We start from the raw sequence: 17541 nt of genomic DNA, 5'->3' as shown, positions 1-17541 counted from the left end.
GAGAAGCATTAGTTAACTGGCAAGGCAATGTTTCCTCCTGTATGCTTTGTGCCAAAGGAGCTGAAATGGATTTCAGCTAACCCTTCTCAGTGACTTTAACTCAAACATTTGTTTAGTTTCCAGAAACTGGATAAGCAGTTTTGAGCTAGCACCCAGTGTTCAAAGGCAGCATTGACTTCTCTCCCATTCTAGTTACAGAATATAATTTATTGTTCCCTGTGTAATGAAAGATACTTTAAAAAATCACACAGTCAGTGCAGAAATAACTCTTAGACACTTAACCTGAGTTTGTTTCTCCTAAGAAAGCCTCACCTGAATGAGATTAGTTACTCTGTGAAAAGGCATTAGTATTTTTATATCCACTCAAGTGTACTCAACTGTTTCAAAGCTAACATTTCGGAAGGGCATAACCTGCTTATCTCTGCAGTAGAGAGAAATAAGTGATTATTTTCAATTTTGTAGGTGCACTGTGGGAAAACTATCTATCCTTTCCAAACAGTCAGGTGAATTAGGAGAAGGAGCTGTATAAATGTGGCCACTCAAATAGAGCCCATCAATCTCTACCTTAGTGGATGGCTCAGCATGACTCTTCAGGGGCTGTCTCTGGGAACCACAGCCCCCTGCCCCTCGATAAGCCCCTCACACAGGCTGCAGCTGGGATCTCATGATGGGCAATGCCCTCACTTGTCCCTCTGTGAGGTGGTAGTGGTCACACCATGGCAGCCCAGGGGTGTGCTCAGGGCTGGCAGCTTGGCCAACAGAAGAGCTTCCCATGAAAGCCACACCTGAGCTCAGGAGCTTTGCAAGTCAGTGAGAGGTTAGTAAGAGACAACCCTTCAGTTCACATCATCAGCAACATGTCCTGACTCCTAGCTGGAGCAGCTGCAGCAGAAGACTCAGCCCATTTCACAGCACTCACAGTGCTATGTTACAGCCTGAAGACCTGTGTGTACCCTTGTCCTGGCTTAGGTGGACACTAAATTTGAAGAGGAGTGTCACCCCAAAAGGTGGGTGTGGGATTCTAACTCTCTTACTAACACTCTCCACTTATAACAAGATAAATTCCAGGAACAGAAGGAGAGGAAAACAGATCAAGGTGGAAGACGTGCAACAGGATTGCAGTCTGCTGTAATGGATGCTCAGTTTGCTAAAACTGAAATGTGGAATAAATCAAAGAGAGAGAATTAAACATGGTAAACCCTCTCCCACTTCAGATGGCTTCAGAAACAGTAAACCAAACTTGAATCTCTCATTTTCTGGAGGCTAAACTGCAATGGATGTACTCAATAAAAGCAAAGGGGATGGATTTACATTATCAACATAGATAAACTATATCTATATTTCTTTAGCTTTTCTAGGAGTTATCTGAACCACCTGACTTCATTTCAGACTGAATTGAATACAATGTCAAATGTGGTTTCAGTTAAAGGATTTCTAAATCAAGTTCTAAAGGGCTTTTCTTATTTATTTTGATTTAACAACTGAACTATAAAAATCGGTTTGGATATTTTTATTAGTCTCACTTCACCCTTGTTTTTTCAAGAAGAGTAATAAACAAGTGTGAGCAATAAACTGATGCAACAAACGTGGAAATGTGACAGGTGACTTATCAGAAATGTCTTGCAAGAATAGATAGAGGTAGTCTATTTGACTCATCATCTCTCCTAAAATACATAGAAATATCTCCATAAAGATCAAACGTAGTTTGAAAGGGTGGAAAAAAGGGAAAAGAAAAAGATAACTCTGTGGTTCCAATGACTGTAATTGCAAAAATCAATCTTAATTCATTAGTAATATTCCTCTTGGGAAAATCAAAATCCACAAGGCCCTATGATGTCTCTTGCCAATTACAAGCTACAGTGAGTATGTCAATCTGCAATGATCACGGCGTAAGCCTGCCAGACATGCCTTCCAGGCATTTTTCAGATGACATTCAGAGTGGACATATGCCTTCCTGCTTCTGAGCAAAATATTTGATATATGCAACATGACTCAGACTATTTGTGTCACAGAAGCACCCAAAATGTGCATAGCTAAAGCTCCTGTTCAGGTGGTATTGACACAGACTACTCCAAAAAAACATTTATATCTTACCAAGCAGCAAGCCAGGGCTGTAGACAACCTGGAAAATAAGCTCTGAGCTCTGTTTACATTTCTTACACTGGTCAGCAGCTTTAACCCCTGTGCTTGTTTTCTGTTCATTTGGCTGCCTGCAACAATCTGCACTTCAACGGGCAATGAATTGACAGGTGATATGAAACTAGTGAGAGTGTTACAAAAGTTTTCCCCCCAAAAATCAATGATTACTTAATCACATATTTCACCAGACATTAGGAATAGCATTGCCCCAATTTACAGCGGCGCTTGAAGCACTGTCCTGTGGCAAGGAGACAGCCTTACATAATAGTTATAAATTATCACATTACCTCTAACTGGGGTTCTTGCAACAATGCAGGGGGAAAATTATCACAGTGATCACAAGCTCTTAATTGTCCTTGGGCTTACCAGAGATCAATTTAATCTGACAGAACCTTGCCATTAACCACTATTTAGTCAGCTCTAGTCAGGTACTTAACTGGTTAATCAGCTATCTAAATTGACTGTCTAACTTGTACAAGGAGTTTCTTGGCCTGCAGATTTTCTCTCACATACAGGCTCACCAGGGAAGGTGGATATTAAGGTGATACTTTGCCTCAGGGCAATGACAAATAGACACTAAGGTAATTTTCACAAAAGTTCATGGACCCATCCCATCCTGGATAAGGTTGCTCCACCCACCTTGGTCCCCATGACTTCATGTTTCCAATTGCAGATGAAACTACAGATTCACCATTGGCATCAGAAAGAGCAAGTCTATGAAAATATAGTCATAAGACATAATTGTCAGGGTATACCTTTAGCTTTGGCCACAATAGATAACTTTAACCTTTTAAATAAGCATTACACTTTGAAAAGACCAAGGGGCTCTTTCCACAGGCTTAGCAGCAAGAAACTGCATTTTTCATATCTAATACATTTATATTTTATAAAACGATTGGTTATAACATTGTTTTCAAATGCATTTGGAATTACTCAATCCCCTCATGTGAAAGCAATTTAAAAAGATGGCTTCTGACTCTGTTTGGGAGAGGGCCAGGAAAAACTGGAACAAAGTTCACTGCTCCTGTGTTGGAGACAGAAAGGGTCTGGAGACATCGCCCTGCTTGGATCATGGCCAGGTCCTGTCAGCCCAGCTGGGAAGCCCAAGGGCAGCAGGTTATATGTGCTGACAGCTCTGAGCAAGCAGTTGCAGGAGTCAGTGCTCTCTGCCTTCAGAAGGAGAGGGGCTGGAAAGAAAGAGGAGGTTCAACAAAAGGAAGACATGCTCCAGCTGCCTCTATGGCCTCAGACTAAAATGAGGAAGCAAAATGGCATGATTAGTGAAGTGCATCTGCCCCAAATTCCTTGTAGTGTTGAATTGACTCCTAGTGCTGCAATGCCTGAAGGCCAAGGAAGAGTTTGCAGAAACATTGAGTGCAGTGCTTCAATTCCTACTGCCTCCTAGCTGGCTTTTTGGTTTTGCTGTGGCAGGCAATGAAAGCAGGCAAAGTTAAGCTGGCTGCAAAAACGGATGAAGAGTTAGTGTGCTGAAGGGGTAAGGAAACACTCCAGGGATAAAGAAGCACTTCCCTGATGTGCTGCTCTCTTCCAAAGATGCACAGGTTTTTTGCTAGTCCAGAAGATGAAACACAGAAGGGAGGAAGGGGAAAACAAAAGTAAAAAGCCTATAGACCCTCCTGAGACGACAATCTAAGGTGTTTCTCTTGAAGCAAGTCCCTTGTGAAAAGATACAGATGAGGAGAGAGGACCATCATTCCCTCCTCTATTTTTTCAGATCAGTTGTTCAGCAAAGACAGTTTTGAGGGAGCACTGCAAGGTCCAGTGCATAAAGAGGTAACAAGGACATGATTCACCCCAGCACAGAGGTACAGAACTGCTGCTCTATTGTAAATTTGGATTATTACAGTGAGAAGAACCTGAGATATCCTCACTGGAAGGCAGTTCTGAATAACCTTTGCTGTCATAGCATTGCAGGAGGTTTGTGCATCCAATGGAAGGTAAAAATTGCAGGGGCATGCTTTCAACTCCTGCATTTGAGAACTACAGGCCAGCAAAAATTGTTACTGTTTGCACCCTCTGAAGCTTAGATGTAAGTCTTCTCTCTTCCACTAAGGGAACATTCATTGTATCAATAACACTATACAAAAGGCCAGCATTCACACTTCCAGGGAAATCTCAAGAGAACAGATTTTTAAAAAATAGAGTAGAATCATTATGTTAATGATTATGAGGATGAAATAGGTAAAAAATATCTGGGGGACTTGCTGCTTCTACTATCAAAGAATTCCACTCCACATTCTCAAGAAACTGAAGTCTCGAGAATCCTGTCTGGCTCTTCATTAAAAGACCAGGAGCAATGAAGAGTTTATCTTCCACCCACACATCAGAGCACAGCAAATACATGTGCTGCACTCAAACATCACCTCTGCAACAGGGCAATCCCAGTGGGGAGAGGCATAGCAAGGATAAACTGCCCTGGCAAGTTTCACCAGAGGAGGGTGGAACTCCTTCTGCTCACAATATCATCTGCTGAGCCATACAGATTTGCAAGTGGCCTCTTTTTTGCCGTGGCTGAAAGGCATATCCCCAGGAACAAGAGAATGGAAAAAACTGGACTGCTGACACTACAGCTTCTCCAGAGAAATTTAGCCAGAACCTATTCCTCAGTTCAACATCCATGTGTTAATATATAACATAGAATTTCCCCAAGGTCTAGGACAGGCAGGCCAGTGAGCTGGGCAGGCAACTGGGAGCCAAATGCTGTTCTCAGTGTGTCTGAGTTAGACCAGATATGGACTGTGGAGAGGCAGAAAAAATCATCTCTAGGATGAAAACTCAATGATGAGAAGGGACTCTTAGAAACATTTTGCCCTGAAATCCAGTTTAATTATCAAGTATCTTGCCTGCCTCTGGACTGTTTTGGCAGTAGATTTGTGTTTCTTTTAAACAGGTTGATTCTTGTCTTCAGTTGCTACCAGCCATATTTACTTTGACTTACATTTGCAATAAGCAAGAAAAAAAAGCCCCTTCACCACACAAGAAGATAACAGTAAGTGACATCTGCTACAATACAGACCCTCACCAGTGTGAAAAGGGGGTCTTGTCTAAGGTGGGTAGCATAACAAGCTGGTTGGCCCTGAGAGTTGCAATAAAATTTAAAAAAACCCCTATGACTGGTTGCAAATGATGTCTGCATGCAAATGATTCCTGCAGTATTTTCTTTAGCCTTCGGAGCCTGTAGGCATTTGGGATTTATTTACTGATTCTTGTTTCTTAAATACCATAGCCTTTGCCAGAACATCTGCACAAAGAAATAAATCATTAGAGATAACTATTTGCTGCTCCTGCAAATGAAGATCTGACTACATCAGGCACTTGCTTCTTGAATCTTACAGAAATTAACACTTTTCTGTACTCCTTTTCTGCAGTGTTTCCCTCACTGTAGTAAAATATGAAATTAAAGCAGTGAGCCTTTTTCTAAAGGAGAAACACATATGTTAAAATTATTTACATAGAAACAAAAACTGAACTTTTTCATTCACAGGAACAATTTCAAGGTTTTCCCAGATCATCTGGATTTCCTTTTATGCCATAAGCTGTGTTTTACCAAACTTTTGTACTTATATTCCACCATCCTATGGTTCTCACAACATTCTACAGAAAGTTAATTTGTGTGTCTTATTTCTCTTCTAAAGAGAGGCTTCCTCTCTTCTCTTTTTTTCTCCTAAAACGTTCCCAGCTCTTTATGTCCTTTTATATTTGAGAGTGTTTTTCAATATAGAGCACCTCCATTTTTTCATAATACTTACACATGTATTTTGAAGCTTTATAATAGAAAAACAAATAATCAAAATAAATTCTTGACTTCTCAGTCATAAAAAATAATAATCAAGACAATAAAAAATTATTATTATTACCTATTCGTATATCTCACAGTAATTGAAGCCTTAATAGTTATTCTTATTTCTGTGATCATTTTTAAATAAATTCTTTTAACTTGTTACTTCAGTTTTTCCCCTCATTGGCAACAGAACCCAATATGGTATTAAAATTAATAAATGAGAGGTAAATGCTTGAAGAAAAGCAACCCCACAGTTGGTATTTCCCATTGCAGCAGAGCAATTTATAATATATAATTTATACCAATAACAATATAATTTCTAAAGTTAAACATGTTGTGATTGAAAATGTTTATTTTTCAAATTATATTACAGTCCTTAAATTTAATTTTATAACTTATATACAATTAAGTACTAATATAATATTCATCCAAATTCATAAGAAGGTTGGCACAAGAAACCTATTTCACATAAATTGGACAGACTTTTGACCATCAGTCTGTGATGTATTGAGATCAATGAGGATGAAAAAAAATTCAAGCTATTCCAAACCACTTCAGAGGACTCACTTTCAACATGCTTGTGTTGTTTTTTTATTAAATGTCTGCCACTCCAGAGTTTAAGCCCCAGTTCTTAGCAGGAAAAGAAGATCAGACCACAGGGATAGGATGAAAGTATGCTGAAAATGTTGTATTCAAGGTAGCCAAGGCTAAAACTCTATAGAGTCAGGTCAGAAGGCTGAACAGCTGTTCAAACTGGATGTCAGTCAAATCTTCAGCACATTTCATAATGTGTTGCATGTGCAACCAGTATGATCCTACTTTGTCATGTCCAGAAAAGGGAAGCAGCAGCAGAGGAAAGCTATGGACTCCAACTGAGCACCCACTGTCCTTGCACATCCAGGCAGCAGTATAGAACCCAAACAGAATATCATCTGACATAGCATAAAGTTATATTATGGCCCAAAAGTAGGAGTGACATGTCTCCACATGCTGAGCAGCTGTCTCTGATGCTGTGCCAAGGTTACCACCAGGAGACAGACCAGAGCAGAACCACCACCTGAAAGTCCATCTGATCAGAAATCACTGAAGTGGAGAAAAAGCCCTATGGACTCAGCAATTAACCAGTACAAGACCAAGACTTTTCTGTGGGTTTAGGAACCCAAGACTAGAGTTAAATTGTTGTGATTCACTGTGTTTCTAGGGTTTTATTTTCACAATGCATCTTTGCATTTCATTTGCACTTCATTTGGAAATGAAGTGTATGCCAGGCACAGACAGCACATCCAGAACACAGAAAACTGCAGGAGGGTCTTCCTTACCCCTGCAATGGTGTGTACTCCATGGCAATTTAGAATACAGATTCAACCTTCATCTCAGCATTGCTTTAAGTGTGCTGGTAGCACTTGGGCAAAACCCACAAGACCACAGGCAGAGACACAATACAAAAACTACAACTGAAAAAAAAAAATCCAGTGCACTAAATTCCTAGTAAATAAATAAAAAATAGTGATACTTTCTGGTTCTCCATTGCAGCTCTCTTCCCTTCCCTCCCAAAATTCCCTATTGTGCTCTTATCTGTAGAGATGTTAAACAACCAATTTGGGAAATGCCGCATCTTACTAAATACAAACATCTTCACTCTGCTGCTTTCTGAGAAAATTTGACGATTTCACATCATCTCCTTTCTCCTTGCATTTTGTGAGATCCACACAAATCATTTAAAGACTCTATTAAGGAGCTGCAGAAAGCTCAGACAATAAGCAAATTACTGTGTATTAGCTGAGACACATTAACTACGAGAGAGCTTTAAAGCAAACTGAATTGCCTGGTAGTTGTTTTTGCTTTAGATTAAGAGAAAATAAACACAATTAATATGACTCAGCTGGTACAGCATTTTGATGGTGCTTGTACCCAGAAGCTGCTCCTAGAAGAACCTGGTAGACTTGGATGCACCAGAAAATAAGAGCATGAGCTCTCTTGAGACCTTGCAAGAGGGAACAAGGATAACAAAGCAGCTACACAATGTAACAATGCAGGGAAATATATAAAGTGATTCACAGCATCACCACACAAAATTTTTTTTGAAGAAACTCCTCTGAAATATTAGCAACAGGGATTGCAGTATGCTTGCTTCCATTACAATGGACCATGTGTACTGTAGGAACAGGGGAGAAAAGACAAGTGCTCTTGACAGGTTCAAGACAAGATACAGCAAGAGGATGTAGGCAGGAATCAGACACTCCAAGATAACAGCAGGACAATATTTTGGGTCTCAGTAAGCCTGAGGTCAGGCACTGTTGGAGGTTTGTGTTAGCACCAGGGCTTTGAAAAATAATGAGATAGAATACATTCTGATGCTTGTAAAACTAAGAGAGGGATCCCAGGGAGTGAGGGATCCCAGGGAGTGAGGGATCCCAGGGAGTTCAAAATGAGAGTTCAGGCTCAGTATGTTTATTGCTGCTCAGAAGTATAAATAAATAAGATAGATTAATCAAGGAATGAGAGTAGGAAAACTATCCTTGCAGTGAATTTCTGAACTGATGTGAGTTGATGAAATTACTTTTGTCAAGGCCAGACAATAGGAGATACCAGTAAAAGTGACATTAGATAGTGACACTTGGATAACAGTATATTTCTGTGTATGGAGAGTGAAGTAATTCGAAAGTTTATGTGAAATTTAACCAATAGCTTGGAAATAAGGATAAAGAACTAAAGACAGTGCTTAGACTGTGATAGCATTATCAGTATGATCTCATTGTCAGTAATGAGCAAGTATGACTTAGGAAAGGTAGAAGTTGATCATGCCGGCTGGATTCAACTAGAGGCTGAGCCATGACATACCAGAGAAACGGGCCACATTACATTTGGTTTAAAAAAAAAAAAAGAAGAGAAAATTCTGTGTTTAGGATTAAATCTGTCCTTCATAGGAAGATGTTTGTGAATAAAATCATTTGGGTAAAACGTGCAGAGGAATGGATCAGAGTACAGTACCATTTATTAGATCATAAATAGCATGTTGAGGTGTACCAGGACCTTCTGAAAGACATTTTGCACATGTTTTCAGAAAACAGATGGAGAACCATTGGCAGGTAGAATCACAGATGGAAGGTTTTAAGAAGAGATTTTCAGATGAAACTGAAGGTAAATGCCAGGATAAAATGAAGGCAGAGTGGACAGGATTTTGTTTTCTGATTGTAGTCAATAGAAGAAATAAGAACATGCTTGCTGAGAAAGAAAGACTAGAGGAGGTTTTGGAGAAAAGCAAGATAGAGAAGTCAAAGGAAGATGAACTCTGGCCTGATGAGGAAGCCATATCTGCAGAAGAAGCAGTTAAAGTAGTAGTCTTTAGTGAGTCAAGGCCATGTCATTATGTAGATTTTTTTTTTCTTCCCCCCTAGAAGCAACCCACAAGAGCTGTTTGGAGGGAAAGGACACAAGAATATGGGGACAACTGAAAGCATAAGCACAGAGAAAGCATGACTCAGCTAAGCCAGAGGCAGGGGATAGAGCTGGAGGAGGACAGACGCAGTCTATTCACAAGATTTATGCCAGAGATGCCCCATAGCAAAAGCAAAAGAAACAGACACTGGAGGACAGCCAGACTGTAACTTGATGATAGGAAAGAGAAGTGAGCAATTAAAGAGTAGAGGAGGCTGCAAAAGGGAAATATTTTTAGAAACACATGTCGCTAAGGCATAAACGCAGCACACACGCTTTGATGAGCTGTGTCTCTGCATATACTGCTTTCCAGAGAAATTCTTAAGAGAAAAAAACGTGGCTCTCCTTCGGGCAAGAAGGAACTGAGATGCAGAAAGGGGTAATAGAAATAGTTTCACATGCAACATTACCTCTGTGCCCATCTCCCTGTCTAGTGATTGTGCAACACTCAGATTTTATCAGCATTAAGTGAGGCATCAGGGAGGACACCTTCTCCAGACATGAAACCAGTACTAGTTACACTGGCCTGTAAACAGCACTCCTGAGTTAACAGGGGCTGAGTGGCTCCTTGAAGAGAGTTCTGTGCACAAAAGAGTGAAACTGTTCAGCATGTTATTTAGTGACAGCCCTTTCCTTGGTTACTGCTCCTACCACAGGATCCAACAGCAACTGAGAATCTCCTAGGATCTCCCCATGACAGCCTGGTGAGCAGCAGGCTGCAAATCCATGCCATTTAATCAAGCGAGTGCACAATACTGCTGTCTGCACAGTGCCCTGCAGCTGTGTTTTATCCACAGCAGACCTTGTCCCACTAACCCGCAACCAAGGCACTATTACTCTAGAGAGACCACGGGGGAGGGTGGAAGGGATGGATTTGTGGGGCAAGGGGGAACATCTGGAATCAACAAGAACAAAACAGAGCATCTTAAAAGATGAGGAAGCCTGTATTGGTTTGATGCCTTCCCTCATCACCTTGCAGGGCTGGTGGGGAGCCTGCCATGCTGAGCACCTACAAAGAAATACACTCAAAGAGGTGAGAAGCAAATGTTGTGTTTTGGCAGCTAGACAGCCCTGCAAGAAATCAGGTCTCTCAGGATGCATGGGGACAAGTAGCAAACAACTAGAACCCTAAATTCACTCAAACATTAGCAACCTGGCATTAATAGCTCTTGCCATTTATAAAGTGAAACAGAGCTTTCCACCACCCTATGATGGAAAAGGGGCAGCAGCGAGGCAGCCTGCTGGGCAAGCTGAAGGTGATGCAGCATTTGAAAGCAGACAGCTTCAGCATGCCTGACCCGAGGCACACAGCCTCCATGTGCCACAGGATTTACACCTGGTCACCCTGTGTGCAGCTCTGCCACCAGAGCCAACACCAAGAGAGGGGCACTGTGGGAATCTCCTTTCTTTGCATCTAGAAAGTTTCACCACAGGGGGAGGTACATTCCATAAGAAGTCACAAAACAATTTCTCTCTCCTTTTTGAATTGTCTCAATCCATTGAACATTGGCATCACTGGCATGATGGGAAAACCCTGCCAAACTGAACTGCAAGTCCTGCACAGGGATAATAGACCTTCCAAGAAACCCAATGAATACTACTGAAACCTACACTTCAAAAAGAACTTGTTGAAAGTAAGTAGGTAAGTAAATAATTAAACTAGATGCTAATCTCCACTTTCTCCAGAGGCACATTTTGTTGAGGAAAACTCGAATCCAGAGATAAAGACAGGGTTTTGGGTTTTCTGCTTTAGCACAAAGGACAGGAGATTCTAATTCCAGCTGTCCTTTTGTATGGGTAAGCCCATTCACACAGTATTTTAGCCATGTCTTTACTAATTCAATTTAATGTGTATGAGAGAAACATTAAAATTAATGGACTCAAAAATTCTTTTCACATTGAAAACAGAAATAATTCTGCTCAGTGCTGTCAACAGAGCACAATAAAATCTACTCCCATATTGTGCCCTAAATTCTCCTCACACAATGCACTATACTTGCATGTTTTTCTCCAGGAACCCAAAATCAATAAAGGAATTGCTTCAATTTCCATATTACACATTTGTCTTCAAAAATATCAGCTTTACATGAAACAGTCATGAATAGATTGTCACCGTGTCCCTTGATGGATCTTAAAACATAACTGAATTAAACTTGTCCAGAAGAGAATAATTCCATATACATGTTGTCCCTTGTCCCCACTGAATAAATTTTTTTTTCTAATTATTTCATTACTTTTTAGTGATCCTTTTGCATTTTTAACCAAAATGGAGAGGGGGAGGGGACAACATGAGATCTTTTACACAGGCCTTTAAAATCAGGTAGCTACTTGCCCCTGTGAACTTCCTTTATTGTACCAAGTAAACATTGTTCCTAATCAGCTGAAACTACGCTGTCTTTTAAAAAGAAAAAGAAAATGGATGTGACTAGACAGAAAAAACTAGCATTTGTCACTTAAGCAAAAAAAAATAAGCCACAGCCTTACCAGCAAGGAATTCTGATGAATAGCCACGCTTGTCCCGTCAGCTCCATCCACCTTGCAAAGCAGAGAGGAAACTCTTACAGAGATCAGTTGCAATGATGAAATTGCCCAAGAGGAAACTCATGTCTCCTTTACAAGCCGTGACTACACAAACCGCCAGTCAGGCATCAAAGCAAGTTCTAAAAGCCTTGCCTACCAGAAGTGTTAATGCTAGAACCCAGACATGTGGAAATGGGGTAGATGTGAATAAAATACTACAAATATTCCCAGATAGCTAGTTTTTAATATTTTTAGTTTGTTTCCCAAATGGAAGTTTGTTTTCAAATTGTGCTGTCATACATTCCTGAGCAGAGGCTTGTGGGAGGCAGAAGAAAGTATACAAGTCTCTGTGACAAAGGGCACTCTCCAAGCCCAGCACAGCCTCTCTTGCTAACACATTCCTCAGAGCACCTCTCCAGTCCCCGTCTCCTGAGGGCCCCAGCGTTCACTCCTGAACCCCAAGGTGTGGTAGAGCCTGAACCCAGCCACACCAAGGCCAGGGAGCCCTTGGGACAAAAGGAAAGACGGGACATGAAGCACTGTCTGTTTGGTTTTTCTGGGTCACCTGCAAGGTGTGTCCCAGGAAACCCCATCCAAGCAGGGATGACAACAAGATCTGCAGACAAGCACATGGATCTAATAGTTTCAAACCAACCATCTATAGTTACCACATTTCCTTTTCAACTAACAGACAGAGTGGAACATATATTAAAAATTTGAGGGAGATGCCTCTGTAAGTTACATATTCACTAGGTTTGTGGAAAAAAGGAAATGAAAATTCAGGATTTTCATTGTATTTTTGGGTACTTTTCTGCCTTATGTATTCAACAGTTTTAGCCAAAGGTATGTGGACTTCAAGCATGAATATATATCTAGCACAAATTTCCAAGTAATTTTTCATTGCTCTGTCTATTCTTGACTTATTTCACATATCACATTAGTCTATAAAGACAGAGAATGTACTCTTAAATTTTATCTTTCTTCAAAGCAATAGGTATTGCTAAAAATAAGTCAGGCCATCACATACTTTGAAATTATTTTTTCCTTTTTTACTCACTGGAATATTACAGACCAGTTTCCTCAAAGCAGGATGGAGGGATACTGCTGCTTAGGGATTCTCCTGCATTTTCTCAGATCTCTTTCTCTGTCACAGCAAAATTCCAGGGTCCAGAGTCAGGTAAAGGAGATATACAGAGATCTCCATGCTTTACTATTCATGACACTGAAATTACAGTGCCACCTGTAGGACATCCATAAAAAAAATTAATTTGGGCCTTGCTGGTGCCACAAACGTCAGTTATAATTATAGGGCTTTCTAGTAGTCTTGGCAGAAGTGTAGGAACATAAAAAACAGATGACTCATGTCAGTCTAAAGGGAGTTACTTGAAAGCTTTGTTCACATAGAGCAACATGCATCAGCACATCCAGAAGAGGATACTTTGCTACAAAGATGAATCTTTTGTGGAAGGAGGATGCGCCAGCACAATGCATTCACAGTCCATCCACTTCAGAGCTTGTGCCAGCGGAGGCAGGAGAGATCTGCCACATCCTCAACCACTTCCAGCCAAGAGACACATCACCCTTGAATCTAAGGAAAGTTTCCATTGTGGTTTGTTTGTTTGTTTTTAACTTTTCCACTCTCAATTTAGTTTTTAACTATGGACCATGTTAACCCAGTGCATCACATCTCATTGACCGGTGTTTACATTGCATTCATATGTTACTTTGCACCAGCATTGAAAAGCACTCATATATCCTCCAAAATATATTAATAAACTTATTTTATGTTGCTTTCCCTTTTCTTTTTTCCCTCTTTACCAAGAGAATAATTTTCCATTTTCTAACCCATAGCTAAGGCAATGTCTGTAAAGTCTTCTCTCCAATGTATCATTTCAAGACATAAGGTAAGAGTAAGTAGATGCATCGTTGTAGCTAAATTTCCATTAATAACATTTGAAGAGGACAGTACTCAACCAATTTACTTAATAGCTCTGTTGTTGCAAATGAACTTTAAAAGAGGAGGTGTACAACATATTCAAGGGCATGCTTAATGTTCAGCTGTGGTCAGAAAACAGAACAAAATAATTTGACAGATGAGGAAGGGAACAGTGAATAATGTGATGGATTTAGAAATGCTTTTGTTTGGATCAATGGCAGTTTTGTGTGGAATATTACATAACACAGCCATCACCAGCAAACAATAGAAGGAATCTGTAAGACTAAAGAGAAAAGAGTGAAAAGAATGGTCAAGAACTGTGAGGGGGAAAAAAAAAAGCTCTTGTAGGAAGATGGATTTTAATACAAACATGGATTTTAATACAAACAATGCTTTGTAGTGGGGCTTTACTGATAAGGGATTCAACATAAATAGTTTAGATGATGATTTATATAGGGAAAACACATCTCTTTCTCTGTCATGTAAAACAAAAAGGGAAGGAACAAACAATGGAAGCTGACAAAATTAAGAGAAGGAAGACGATTCAAGCACAGTGTTCAGAGCTTTGGTACAGAACTGAAAATATTACTCTGTGAAACAGGGCAAATAGTGATTCAATATGTGTAGAATTAAGTAATTTCCAGGAATATTAGGTCAAAACATTCATGGCAAATTTCAGAGCATAAAAACATTATTCTCTTAATTTTACTAGCTTCTTATGGCCACAGCAGTGGCAAAGAGTCAGAGACTGGCACTAATTTTGAGGTAGATACACAACACAGAAATAAAAATTGCAGTAGGGTAAGTGATGCAGAGAGTTAAAAGAAATTATTTACATAGTTGTGCAAATACAGGCTGTAGAAATCACTAGGTTTCCACACAGGTAGTTATGGAAGGCTGAAGTAGAAAAAGTACTTCTGAAGGGACTTCCTGCCAACATGGCTACAAGGACATGGGAAAACTTGCAGCGGGGAACCAAAAATATTTAGGAATTTCCAATTCCTGTTTCTCTGACAAGCTGCCTGTGAGGAAATAAAGGATCGTTGTAAGCAGAAAAATCGGAATCATATGTACCCAGGCACATATGGACACGAGGGCAGCTCACAGAGATGAGTGACACTTGGTGAAAGCAGGCAGGTCAAACTACTTTTCCATTGTTCTCCTACAGCAGATTTCATTGGAGTTGGGAATTGCACAGTAGAAAACACATCTGTCTGGTTAAAAATTCAAGACATACTATCTGTTTTTTTTTTCCTTGAGCTGAATAGCAGTTGTCACAGAAAAAATGAAAAAAATAAAAACCTCCCCCAATTTGCAGTTTATTTGCAATAAAATCCCATTACACACTGTATTTTTTTTATTCAAAATGCTCTCTGAGTGCTTGTTTCTCACCAGACAGTAGAGCAAGGTATCATCTGAACTTTCCTTTGCCTACTCAGATGTCTAAGTAACCAATGAACGTACCCAAAGGTATGGGAAAGCTGCTGAAACATATCACTTACCAACAAACTTATTGGTTGCATGACTACTGTCACAGGCTGTAGAGACCACAAGTGGGATGAGATGAGACTCTGTCAACCAATACGATTCATATTTGCCAAACGCACCTGCTGCAGGCAAACCAGGTGCTATCAGCACTTAACATTTTTGACTTCAAGATACTGACTAGCACAACCATAAAGTTTTCCTTCTAAGCAGCAAAGATGTTCCAGCTTCTTTTCTATTCTTTTCTATTTTAACTTGTTTCAGTTAATGAAGTGAATCTGAAGCAGAGAGCATTAACCAGCCATTGAATGCTCCAAGTGTTGAGAGAACAGTGGGGGTTTACACGCATCGCCTCAGTTTTGTATTTCTCTTTACTCCAGATCAAGTCACCCTTGTGGGAAAGTTATTGGCAAAATCAAAGGGGAGGAAATCAGCTGTATGCTTGCCTTTACCACTTGGCTAAATCCCAGTGTGAGATTCTGAAAATAAAGTGCCGAGAGACAACATGAGACTGAAAGCCTTTGAGCAGGGAATCAGTTCTCAGAGGCTCCAGGCCTGATTCTGGCACTGGCTTACCACTTGACTTTGAACCCACTTCTCCCACAGCTTTTACCTCCATGCTTTTAAAGCATTATTATTAACACAATAACTACCTACACTGGAGGAATTTTATGAAAATTCAGTAATCAATTCCTCTAAAGTGTTTGTAGCTCCCCAGATAAACTGCTTCACAGGCAGGAAGCATATGAGCTGACTTTGTAAGGACAGCACTATCAGAAAAGAAAAACATCTTTAAGTGGACAGAAAATTGCTTAAACATCTTGAAAACAAACAGTTGCCAAAGTTAAGCATTAGACACTGGTTTTATTGTGGCACTATACTAAACAAAGACTTCAGTATCTGTACAGAATCCTAAATCCCACTCTTTGCTTCAAAGTCGTTTCTTGCACAGCCTTATGCCACCGCTATCCTTTCATCTTTGATAAAAAGCCCTCAGCAGCTGTAGTCATGTTAGTGCTCCTGCTACTTGCTGTGGCTGTATATGCTTGAAGTGACTGCCAGAGAGCATGCAACACTGTAAATGTTGGTATGGATACTTTTATCACTAACCCAATGACAGAAACTGGGTATTCCAGATGCACTGGGAATGTGGTGGGTTTGCAAGCTGGCCAGCAGGCCATAGGGATGGAAGCACAGCCAGGAGATTGAGGGACATGATTATATCCCTCTGCTTGGTTTGAACCACATCTAAATGCTGTGTCCAGTTTGAGGCACACACCCCCGTACAGGAGAGATGGTGACACAATGAAACAAGCTCAGAGGGGACACCGAGATGGTTGGAGCTGAATGGTTGGTTCTGTGCGAAGCTGAGGGACCATAACACCTCCAGCTTGGAGCAGGGACAGCTTCAGGGGCCCTCTCACAGCAGCCCTCCACCACCTATGAGGTCATCAGCAAGACTATGGAGGTGGCTCTTAGTGGTGGCACACAGCAAAAGGCTGAGACACAAGAAGCAGAAGTTGAAACAGGAAAGGTACAGACAGAATAAAAAGAAAACCTCCTCCCCTATGAAGACAGTGGGACACAGTGGGTCACCCAGAGAAGTTGTGCAGGCTCTGTCCTTGGAAGTTTTCAAGCCCTGATAGGATAAAGCCCTGTGGGAGCTGGTGGTTTGAGCTCATAGCTGAGTCTGCTGGGAGCTGCAGGTTGGAGTGAGGCTGCCTGTCTGGGTGGTGCAGTGAGCCTGTCATTCCTTGTTAGCTCCAAACCTTCATCTGATCAGCAAATCACCCAAAAACCTCTAGAAAAAACACTAAAATGTCTGCCCAGAAGAAGATGGACACATATATTTTCAAAAAGCAGGATATGTATGAACACAAACACAAGTTTAGGACAATCTGAGACTTGTACATGTGTTAAAATCTCTGCTAAAATCCAGCCATAAAATATCACTATTAGGTATATGATAATGAACTAAGACTATGCAATTTCAAAAAATATGCTCCCTTAGAAGTTATCTTTTCTCACCATGGCAAACATCCTTCTTCTTCATTCATATACTTCAGCTGTTCTGCCAAGTCATCCAAAGTTTTTAAAGTGTATTTTCACACACACAAAAAAAAAAAGGAATAAGGCCTTTATCAAACTATTTGGTACTTAAAAAATTATTCAGGGAAAGAGGAGAATTGTTGGATGTAACACTTTACTTGAGAAGAAAAAA

The sequence above is a fragment of the Pseudopodoces humilis genome, chromosome 3 (genome assembly GCF_049639895.1).
Source record: "Pseudopodoces humilis isolate 2021_Gansu_Grassland_sample_001 chromosome 3, ASM4963989v1, whole genome shotgun sequence".
NCBI lineage: Eukaryota > Metazoa > Chordata > Aves > Passeriformes > Paridae > Pseudopodoces > Pseudopodoces humilis.
Note: the sequence above shows the minus strand (reverse complement) of the source record.